The 11700-nt window shown below is 45.3% G+C and overlaps 1 long non-coding RNA gene across 1 annotated transcript; it reads left to right on the top strand.

Moving 5' to 3' along the window:
* The first annotated feature begins 3812 nt into the window (after positions 1–3812).
* Gm35576 lies at positions 3813–6943 on the top strand. Its single transcript, XR_385431.1, has 3 exons — positions 3813–3947; positions 5162–5270; positions 6440–6943. It is a non-coding gene; the product is annotated as a predicted gene, 35576 (long non-coding RNA).
* Positions 6944–11700: the final 4757 nt, after the last annotated feature.

Genomic DNA, 11700 nt, shown 5'->3' with positions numbered 1-11700 from the left:
TGTTCCTGACTTACTAGGCATGATTTTGGGGTAAGGCATTGTGTGGAAGAGGACAGTTGTGGCTCCCTTGACGGGAGCTCTGCATGGGTCTACCTGGCATCAGAATTGCTGAACCTGGAACTTCTCAAGGGACCCTGTTGGGAACAGAGGTGATCTGTCTCCCAGTCAGCATAGATATTGGTAGCTGGGGAGATCTTACTTCGTACAGAATCCAGGGACAGGTCAATTTCCTGCTGGTTGCTTCTTTCCTCTAGTGCTTCCTGAGTGGCCAGTTTCTAGGCTCATCTTCGTAGCCCCCAGAGAGGCTAGTCCAGTCTGAGTACAATGGACCAATGGTGTCAGTCCTGTGTCTCCTGATCTTGGCCCCTTCACCTACTTTCCACACCCTCAACTTCCTTGTCTTCCCAAGAGGCCTGATATCAGATCCCCATGGTATCGGTGGGAGTAATATGAAAACAGAAACTAGCTCTGGCCAACGCTGGAGTGTAGTACCCCTGGGCAGGGCCCCTTAAAGCTGACGAAAAGCACGTCAACCATTCCTCCACGTAGCTTCTGCGATCTGTGGTTGCTACCAGAGGAAAGATATTATTGCGTATTGTAGCTGAATTTGCTCCGGGTACCCTGATGCACTATACCACACAATCGCATACTCTGGTACTTTATTTCCCATGGATTCGCTTGCTTATCTGTTATGCATCTTAACTATTTTCTCAGACAATGGACAAGTGCACCGGCCATCCATCCCGTGAGGCTGCTGTGTATTATGTTGCACCAAGGCTGGGGTCCCAGGTAACTTGGAGACATTAATTATCACTCCACAAAATGTGGGCATTAAGGAGGATTTGGCCTCATCTTTGTCAAGAACGAACAGCTGTGCAGGTGGTCTGATTGCCTCCAGGTCCTGCCCCTAGCTCCCTCGGTGTCTCATTTTTAATTTTTTAAAAAGTGAAATCTCTGTTTTCTTCCGTAAGACTGACTTTGTATTTGGCCTTCTCCATCTTCTTTATGGAGAGGAAATTTTACAAAGGTTCAAAGCCAGGATGGGATTAGGGTCTTGGCTCAGAGGAAGAGAAATTGGATAGGTCCACACATCTTTGCTTGCCTTTCCCACTCCTAATATTGGCAGGACATTGGCCTACACACGCACACGCACACGCACACACACCCCTAGAGGTAGATAACTGGTTTTCAGACCCTACTGAGTTTTGACATACCACTCAGTGCAAATGGCTGCATGACACACTTGGGGTCCCCTAGGTGAGATCAAATTTAAAGGGTGGCTATGTCCATTGGAGGTAAAAATATTCTGAGTGTCATGTCCATCTGATGTCAAGGTGTTTTGAGGCCCCTGTCTAGCTGAGATGAGGGTGTTCTAAGCATCATAGCCAGTGTTTCATAGTTGTGTCTAGTTGACATGGAGGCATTCTGAGGGTCATGACCCTCTAAGACAAGGGCATTGTGGGGGCTCCGTGCTATTGAGACAAGAGTGCTTTGTAGTTGTGTCCTCTGGAGATGAGGGTCTTATATTGTGTTCATATCTAGTGGAGCCACCCTGCTTGTGGGGAAGCTGCTCTGTATAAACTAAGTTCTGTTTCTCCGTCATGATCAGAGCCCCACGGTTCCCATCTCAGGCAACCCCAAGAGGACCTGGCACTTGAACTGGTACTGCAACGTCACAGTCTCAGTATAAACTCACAGAGCCTCTGTATAGTCTGCTTTTCTACCAGCCTTGGGTGCTTTCTCTCTTTGAGAAGTTCCGTTCTGACTTATAACATCCACACCTGGAAGCCTCACTTTTGCACAGACTGGCCCAAGCATCATGGCTTCTGAGCCACATAGCTGACCAAGACTGCAGCTCATTCTACAGCTTCAATCCCAGAACATCATTCTGCAGACCCAAAGCCATTTTCTTTATCTAGAGTAGGTTTTGAAGCCCATGCCTAGGGGGTAGGCCTCACTGGGAGAGTTATCATCGTGCCCTGGGAGCTGGCCTGACCCAGCCTCCCCAAAGCCTAGGCCTCTTCCTTTCTGAGGCTTAGCTTATATCTATGACCTGCTTAACATCTCAAAGGTAGAGGTTTTCAGTGTTTCTAATTTTTTTTTCTGTCACAGCAAATAGTTTCACTGAACATAAGGTCTGAAGAGATGGACCCATGGTTAGGAGTGCACACTAGTCTTGCAAGGGAAGAGTTTGGTTTCCAGCACTCATGCCAGGCAGATCACAACGACATATAACTCCAGACCCAGAGATGCTGCCACCTCCACTAACATCCTTGGAGCACCTGAGCAGAGAGCAGGCCACTGTCTTTGTTTTGGGGGCCTAGGGAAGGGGTTCAACTTCGTGAGCTATGTGGGAGAACAAGGGCAAAGAATGTCTCATGTTGTGTTCATATTCATGTCTCATGCTTCCAGCCACACCAATCTAAGCTCTGATGGGTGGTCAGTGAGGGTGCTCAGCCCTCTGGAGACACACCTGCAAGGGTCATGCAGATGGTAGCAGCAGAGGCTGAGGCTCTGGAAGCTGCAGGAAGCCAAGGGTTTCTAAGGGAAGCAGAGCATCTCAGAGACAGCCCTGGGTCCACAGAAAAGGCCCCTGTGACCAGGTTTTTGATGACTGTTCCGATGCATCATGGGATAAAAAAGCAAAGTCTACTACAGAGCCTGAGGTGTTGGCGCTGCACTGGAGGCTCTGGCAGTGGGTGGGTGGGACTCAGAGGTTATCCTGGGGATTCGAGGACCAAGTCTGAGATGGGTTCACCTTTCTGGGTTTGAAGCACACATGGTCCCCAAGCAGAATGCCAGGTTGATGCTTCAAAAGCTGTAGACTTGGTGGGAAGGTGGTGTGTGTCTGGGAGGCCCAGAGGTGGCTGGAAGTTTTTAGGAGAGATATATAGATATTTGAGCACCTATGGCTGTGTCCCAGACACCTTATTGATGAAACAGCATAACCTCCAGCCAAGACTTTCACTGGGAAAACTTGCAAGCATTGTTGAGCAGTACCTTTGGAAGGTATGGTCAGAGGCTCAGGTTTGCCTCTGGGCTTGGATTTGTAAAAAGGATTCCCTCTCCACCCATTCCTGGGGCAACATCTGCCTCATTTCAGTACCAGAACGCCAGGGTGCAGCTTCATGGGATATCTCGGGCATTAAGACTGCATGCCCAGCAGGGCAAGATACCCTCCCCATAAACTCCTTGGAGGCACTACTTTTACAGCCGTAAGCAATTGCTGGGATTTGATCCACAGGCAATGGTCTTACCCACTGAGCCACCACTCCAGCGCGAGGTACTACATTTGTTTATTACAGTGGGTGTGTTTGTCATAGAGGCCCAGGGGTATCAATACCATGTCAGAGCAGCTTGTATTCTCTCAGAGGGCCTGTCACCAACACCTGACACCATGACCTGGCATGTTACATGACAAAAATGTGGAAACACTGGGCTGGGAACAAACAAGGGTATGTGCACGTGGAGTGCAGGGGTTTATGTCTCTTAGTCTTTGAATGACGTAAGAATTGAGCCCCCAGTAGCTTTTCTTAGCAGCCAGGATGAGACAAGAGGGTGGGGGAGGGGAAGAGACATGGTTCAGCTAAGCTGGTAGAGTTTCTGACTGCCTGTAGCTCCTGGGACTGTTGCCAGTTCTACTCACAGACCAGGCTGGCTTCAAGCCAGGCTGGCCGATCCAGGCTAAGACCAGAGCATGCTCCCAGCTCCCACATGCCTTACACAGCTGGCTGCTCACTGGCTCACCATAAATAGAAAATAGTGTTTGGGTCCTCCTGTCAGGGTAAGGCAGGCAAAGTCCTGGCCAGGAGAGCCGCAGCACCCAGCCACCCCTGGCCTTCCATGTCCTTCCTCAGTGCAGGAGGATTCCCGAGGTGTTCTTTCAAAGGCAGGACCATGGAGCAGTACAGGAAGTATTCTGCTATGGAGTCAGAATTTAGCTTAAGGTACAGAACCAATTGGACGTTGGGTATTTCTGCAGCTTGGTGTGTGAGGATAAGGAAGAGGTGGACAAGGGTACTGTGGCTGTGTCCTGTTCCTGCTCTGGGTGCTGGGGATTGATGCCTGCCTTTTCTTCTGTGTTGTATTGTTCTGTTTCTCAAATATGGTAGCCCACTCTTACTAAGGAAGCAGAGCTGGGAACATGGGGTCATACCTCAGGAACAGGAGCCTCTGTGGTGGTTATTCATCTGCCTCAGCTCCACAGGGGGTTTCATCTTTCTGAGCAAGATCATTGTGGTCCCTTGATGAGCACCTTGCTGGCTGCCAGGTGTGCATGACCACATGACCTCATCTCTTAACTTCTCTGCCATCAAATGAAACAGCCCAGACATTTGTCACATTGCTGTGCCAGGACTTGGGCAGGCAGGAGGGGGGGTTCTTTAGACTCTGACATAGGCACATTTTTGTTGTGACTCATCCAGTGTCTTCACACTTGTGCCTCAAGGTGGAGACCCTGGTGAAGCCTGCCCTATGCTCAGCTCACTGGGCATGAGACTTACATTTGGCAGTCACCTTCCCTGATATCAAAGCCTGGAGGTGTAATTTGTGGAAGAGTAGAGTCTTAGCGTTGTAAATAAAAGGCACCTTAGGTCCGGGTGTCACTGATGAGGAAGTAGAGCTGAGAGGGGAGAAGTCAGACCCCTGCAGCTGTCAAGATGTTAGAGGCAGAGTGTCTGGCAGCCCTGTGAGATCTGCCCCCGGGGCAAGAGGTGAGGCCACAGAGGGGCCGTTTTGGAGGACAAATGAGTTGGAACTCCTACTAATCTGTCCAGGACTGTGGCTCTTTCCAGCCACCATACATTTATTCCCTGAAGGAGCCTCTCTCTTTCACATACCACTCTCATGGTTCCCACCACCTTGGATGCTGTCTGCCTGTTAAGTTTGGTCCAAGACCAGAACTCCATCCATATGCAGTTTTTTTCCCTCACCAGAAATAGATACCTGTATATATTTCTTATGAGTGTGTTTGCTCGCAGTGTAAGGTTTTGCTTCCTACATATATGCATACAGTGTATGCTCAGGCAAGCCTGCCTTGTGAATAGTACATACAACTTCCCTTGCCCTACCTATGGTCTTGGGAGCTAGATTTCAGTGGGGTATGCAGTCAGGAAACATGGCACTCCTTGTGTTCATTCAAAATGAAATACCTCTCTTACAGAGTTCACAGGAAAAATGCACAGTGTACAACTTTAAGTTACTTGCTTGTGGAACAGAAGAACAAAAAAGAATTGCCACAGAATTCAGACTTGTGGAGTGTAATCACCCAGGTATTACATTTCCAATAACACAGGATTATTGCAAACTAATTTTTACCCTTCTCCTAGGGGTGAGAGTGATTCTGGAATGTTGCATGTTGTCTCAGGTCACTACTGCTGTGATAGAACACAGCAGCTTGGGGGAGAAAAGACGTTGTGGTCCCTCATCCACACCTGTCAACGCAGGAACAAAGGCAGGCACTTAAGCAGAAGTCATGGAGGAATGATGCTTGCTGGTTTGCCCTCATGGTTTAGTCAGCCTGCTTTCTTATACCTTCTAGGACTGCTTGTTCAGGGGTAGCACCACCCACTGTATACATATATCTAGGAAGCAAATACTTACACTGTGAGCTAACACCCACCTTCTCACATCAATCATTAATTTAAAAAATGCACTACAAGCCAATCTGGTGGGGGACATTTTCTCAGTTGAGGTTCCCCTCTTCTACAATGATGCTAGTTTGTGTCATGTTGATATAAAACTAGCTAGCCTACATGTCCTTCTGGAATTTTTAATATGTATACAAAATACAAGCAACATTAATTATGGATTACAAGTAAAATGTTTACTGTAAATAGCCTCACTTATGCAATGTATTCTATACCATGCTTATGTTGTATTTTTTTCCTGCCTGTAGTTAACAATGTGTGCTCTTTATAAAAATCCTTAAGTTACTTTGACTACAGAATGCCTGTAGTCACACCTCCCCCAAGTTGTCATAAATAGCAGGTACGAGCGGTACCCAGGCATAAAATACACAGTATTTATTTTACATGAATAATGTACACTAAGCAATGTAATCAAATTGCTTTTGTCAGCAAGAGCCCTTGGAACAATTTAACACTTAAATAAGTTCCTAAGGTGGCATTAGCCTTCATGTGCATTGTTTACTTGTTTCCACTTTTTCAAACACTAGCACACAAATATACTCCTCATATACCTCTGTTCAGTTTGGACACACCATCAAGTTCTAGAAGTGAAATGGTTAGATTAAAAAAAGATAAAGACAGTGAGCATTTGATATTTTGACGGTTACAATTAAACAGATTGCCAGGGAAAGTATGTATGCTAAACTCTTGCCAGCAGGCAATTCTGATTAGTCTCTTAGTCTCTCCACATGGGAATGTATTGGTCTTTTTTCTTTTTTTACTGGTGTGTAACTTTTCTGATTTACTCACAGAGTAAGGCCAGCCTGGAATCCAAATCAGCTGCCTCCTGTATGCTGTGTGGAACATGCCGGCTGAATCCCAGGCTGTTGCAAGATCTCCTCTTCCCATAATGGGGTACAAAGGTAGCCCCTTTCAGGTACCTTCTCACCATCTTCTCAGCCTTGAGGACTGAATTCCTGTTCCAGCAGAGATGATTCCAATCTTCTGTGACCCCTGGCCATCATGTGGTCCCTGGTTAGCAGGAGTTCATGTCTGGGAATGCGCTCAGTTCAGGATGTTGTCTTCTGGTTTGCCTGGAAACATCCCTTCTTCCCTTTGGCTGGAAACCTGAACTGAAGCCATTTCTGGTACTATAGTCGAAGAGGAACCTTGTGTGGTGCGTGGCTGCTCTAGTTCCACATGAGCAGCTGTTTTCCCCAGAACTGTGTCAAGATGGCGAAGAATTGTTTGAAGTATTACCAAGTCTAAGGCCATATTCTACACATGCTGAAGGCTTGGGTCACCCATCCTTCTAGAGGCAGAATTCCGGTGAAGCCAGTATCTCAAGTATCCAGGTTCCCTTCATGGGTCCTTTCTCAGATTTTAGAAGGATGTCATGCTCATAGCTTGGAGTTGGTTTTTTTTTTTTTTCTTTTTTTTTTTTTTTTTAATAAGGGAGCTTGAACATTTAAGTTTTGGGTCTTCCAAAAATCTAAATCAACCCCACTTTCAGACAGAGAATTTTCTTTTTGTCATTTGGCTTCTTCCAACCACAGAAAAAACAGGGAGACAAACAGTTATTATGTTTAATGTTAGGTCACTTGGTTAGAGGAGGTATAGCTCTGGGATTATAGAGTTCTAAAGGGCTGTTGGTCTTCAGTAAGTGGAGATTGATTGATTAATAATGTCTGTCTTGGGTGTAGGCAGGGATGAACTGTCCTGGTCGTCAAGTATTTATGTGCTGGTCAGTCATCGATGATGTTCTAGTTTGCTTTCTATTGCTGAGTTGAACACCATGACCAAAAGCAACTTGGGAGTGTTATTTGGCTTACAGGTCTGAATCACATTTGGCCACTAAGGGAAGTCAGAGTAGGAAGTCAAGGCAGGTCTTGGAGATAGGAACTGAGTCAAAGCCTTAGGGGAGTGATGCTTACTGCCTTGTTCCCCGTGGTTTGCTTAAGCTGCTTTCTTATAGAACCCAGGACCATCTAACCAGGGAAGGTACCACCCACAGTGGGGGTGGGCTTTCCTATGCCATTCATGAATCAAGAAAATGGCCTACCAATTTGCTTAGAGGCAATCTGATGGAGGCATTTTTTTAAGCTGAGGCTCTCTATTCCTGGGTGTCTCTAGCTTACAAGTTGACAAAAACCAACCAGCACAGCAATATGTAGAAATATTTGTATTCTGGTCACATTTTTTTTTCCAGACAGACTGTTTCACCCCTATGTTTGGCCCAGCACAGTCACTGACCTCTTGCCTTGACTAATGAGATGACCCTGACCCAGAAAGGTCAAACAAAACACTTGCAGGACATTGTCCTTATCTAGGCATATGCTCTAGGGGAGCTGTTGTGGGCTCAGTCTTGTACACACAAATACGACAAACTGAGCTGCCATGCTTTTTGTTTTTTTGTTTTTTCACTAGGGGAGTCTTTCTTTCCAGAGGACTTACTGGGTTCTTGTTAACAAAGATGTGTTCTCTTGACACACTAGCTATCTATCTTCTCACAGGTAGCCCAAGAGGCCATTTGAAGGCTTTACATCAACAGGGCAACCACAGCTAAAACTAAAGGACGTTTCAACAATTGCTTTCCACTCCAAATTCAGTTATCAAACCTGCATTAGTGTTTGTTTGCTTTGTTTTGTTTTCTGTATAACTCCATCCTGATGTTCCCCTGGGTGTTGCTGGTGACTACAGTTGAGGTGTTGAACCACTCCTAGTGGGATTGGAGATGCCAGTACCCACCACACCACACCACCTGGTTGGCATGAAGGTGGCTTTTCCTCCCTGGAATTACTGGTTTCACTGTTCACAGGGTCAGACCCAGCATGGACAAGGGAGGATGGAAGGTCCAAAGAGGGCACTTGGTGCTGGCATCCCCAGCAGAATGAAAACCCCTAATGGCTCCTTTCCCTTTCCTATGCTTCGTGCTTTGGGACCCTGTCCTTTGGTAGCCACTGTGGGGTTAGGGGAAGTCATGGTCTATAAGGACAGGTCTTCTCTATTGACTCAGGATTGAGGTCCAAGATGATGTGAACCTACTTCCTTGTCACCTTTTGTACTGTCACCCAACCTCAGATGTTGAGGATGGAGGCGGAGAGTAGGAGACAGTATGGCAGAGACGGATGACCTAGCTTCCTGTTCTAAGGAACAGTAAGCGACCTGGTTCTCCAACATAACAAGGTGAGTCACGGAGAGGAGAGATAGGACATATCCCCGAGGGTGTTCCTGAGCTCCCTGCATGTCCCCAGACAGTGCAGGTATGGGCCCACGGGGGACAGGTCTGTACACAAGTGGAAACTGAGCTGATGTTGGCACCATGGCCCACAGAGGCAGGTTAGAACCTGATGCTTGGATGTAGCTGGGTTAACATCCTGCTAAATAAGAAAATCACCTCTCTAGAGGAGCTAAACAGGATTCAGAGTCTCATGACTTAAAAAGTAAAAATATCTAAGTTGTAATAGAAATGACTCGGTGCATGAATGAGCAGGGAAATCAGACTCTTCACGGGGGAAAGACAAGCAGTAGACCACAGAGCTAAAGGCACAATGGTGCTAGGCTTTGCAAGGAAAGACCTCCCGACAATCATTTAAAGACATCCTAACAAGTGAGAGCAGACACTTGTGAGTAAAACAGACTTTTCGTCTTAGCAAAGAGATTTATGCTTAAGGGAAAACCACATGGAAATGTAGGAACTGAAAAAAAAAATCTAAATAAAAACATGGAGACAAAGTGAGGGATAAATAGCCTAGATGCATCTAAGTAAGAAACACAGAGGCAAACCAAGAGACAAACAGCTTAAGGCAGAGGAACAGCCTATAAACCTGACAATAAACTCATATGACCCAATACAGAGAAATAAATTATTTTATGAGCAAATTCTGGTGGTGTACTGGGACATCTGGAAAGGTATGAGATATGAGAATCTAAGCAGAGAAGAGGAGATGGAAGACAAAGGGAATTTTTCTATCCTTGTATAACAAAGCCCCACAAATTCTCACTTAGAATGATCCCCACTTGTTTATCTTGTTTACTATGGATTAGAAGTTTGGGTCTGCCTCCATGGGATTCTCAGTGCCATATCTTGGTAGTTGAAGTTTGGCGCCACATTGTCTAAGTGCATTTGTAGCTCATAACCTTTTTAAACTCACTGTGCAGCGCAGTGTTCTCTGAAACTTACCAGCATAGAGTACCAGTGGAGTGTGAGCCAGAGTAGGGTGCCAACAAGGCAGAGTCTAGTGCCATCAAGAGACTCAAGGCTTCACACTGGGCGGATGTATTTGCAGCTACAGAGCATAACAGGAATCACACCACTTTTTGGCCATGAGTTGTGACCGGGGCTGGTGGCAGTCAAACTGTCTTGTAAGAAAGAACTCAGGTGTAGTTTCAGACCCAGAGTATTGTTGGACAGAGAGGTATGTATGGAGATCAACAATGTTTCCAATGGTTTGGTCCAGTCTACATGTCTACAGTGTACAGGGCTAGCTGTAGACAGATAAGTCTGAAACCAGATATAACTGTGTTGGCTTCCAGAAGCCATTGTAAATGCCCAGACGTTGTCTAATGTCATTCTGATTTTCTTCCCAGCTTCATGAGAGAAAGATTAGTCCTCTCAAAGTGTTCTCGGTTTCTCTCTTTCTTCATCATCTTGGAAGTCCGCAGTGAGATGCAGACAGAATGTTGCTCCACTATAATCCTGGTCACTCTTCCCAGTGCAGCCAGAAGAGCCTCATTCATTTCTGAGGGGTTGCTTGATTATGCCGGGCTCATTAAAGACTCTGCCTCTTTCTGAAAGTCATTTCTCAAAACCCCTTACATTACGATTAGTGATTGATGTTTTTGGAGTTTAACTTCTTGAATTCTTTGTATATTTTGGATATTAGCCCTCCATTGGATGTAGGGCTAGTGAAGATCTTTGCCTAATCTGTACGTTGCTGTTTTGCCCCATGACAGTGTCCTTTGCCTTACAGAAGCTTTTCAGTTTCATGAGGTCCCATTTGTCAATTGTTGCTCTCAGTGCCTAAACCCATTGGTGTTTTGATCAGGAAATTCTCCCCTGTGCCAATGTGTTCAAAGCTTGTTTTCACTTTCTCTCTTACTAGATTCAGTGCATCTGTTTTTATGTGGAGGTCCTTGATCCACTTGGACTTGAGCTTTGTACAAGGAGATAAGAATGAATCAATTTGCATTCTTTTAAGGTAGACTTCCGGTTAGACCAGCACCATTTCTTGAAGATGCTTTCTTTTTTCAACTGTATGGTTTGGGCTTCTTTGTCAAAGATCAAGTGTCCCTAGGTGTGTGGGTTTATTTCTGTTTCTTCAAGTCTATTCCATTGATTGACCTGTCTGTCTCTATACCAATACCATGTGGGGTTTTATCACTACTGCCCTGTAGCAGAGCGTGAGGAGAGGGATAGTATTCCCCCAGAAGTTCTGATATTGTTGAGAATGGTTTGTGATATCCTGGGGTTTTTTTTTTTTTTCCACATAAAGTTGAGAGTTGCTCTTTCCAAGTCTGTGAAGAATTGTGTTGAAATTTTGATGGGGATTGTGTTGAATCTGTTGATTGCTTTTGGTAGGATGACCGATTTTACTATGTTAATCCTTCCAATCCAAGAGCATGGGAGATCTTTTCATCTTCTGAGGTCTTTTTCGATTGCTTTCTTCAGAGACCTGTCATATAGATCTTTCACTTGTTTGGTTAGAGTTACACCAAGATATGTTATTTGTGACTATTGTGAAAGTGTTGTTTCCCTATTTTCTTTCTCAGCCCATTTTATCATTTGTATAAAGGAAGTCTACTATTTTGAATTAATTTTATATCCAGACACTTTGCTGAAGTTGTTTATCAGTAGGTGTTCTCTGGTAGATTTTTTGGGGTCGCTTATGTATACTATCATATCATCCACAAATAGTGATACCTTGACTTCTTCCTTTCCGATTTGTATTCCCTTAATCTCCTTTTGTTGTCTAATTGCTCTGGCTAGAATGTTGAATACTACATTGAATAGATACAGAAAGAGTGGGCAGTCTTGTCTTGTCCCTGATTTTAGTGGGATTGTTTCAAGTGT

Source organism: Mus musculus, chromosome 17 (genome assembly GCF_000001635.26).
Source record: "Mus musculus strain C57BL/6J chromosome 17, GRCm38.p6 C57BL/6J".
Taxonomy (NCBI): domain Eukaryota; kingdom Metazoa; phylum Chordata; class Mammalia; order Rodentia; family Muridae; genus Mus; species Mus musculus.
Note: the sequence above shows the minus strand (reverse complement) of the source record. Positions and strands in the feature narration are given on the sequence as shown.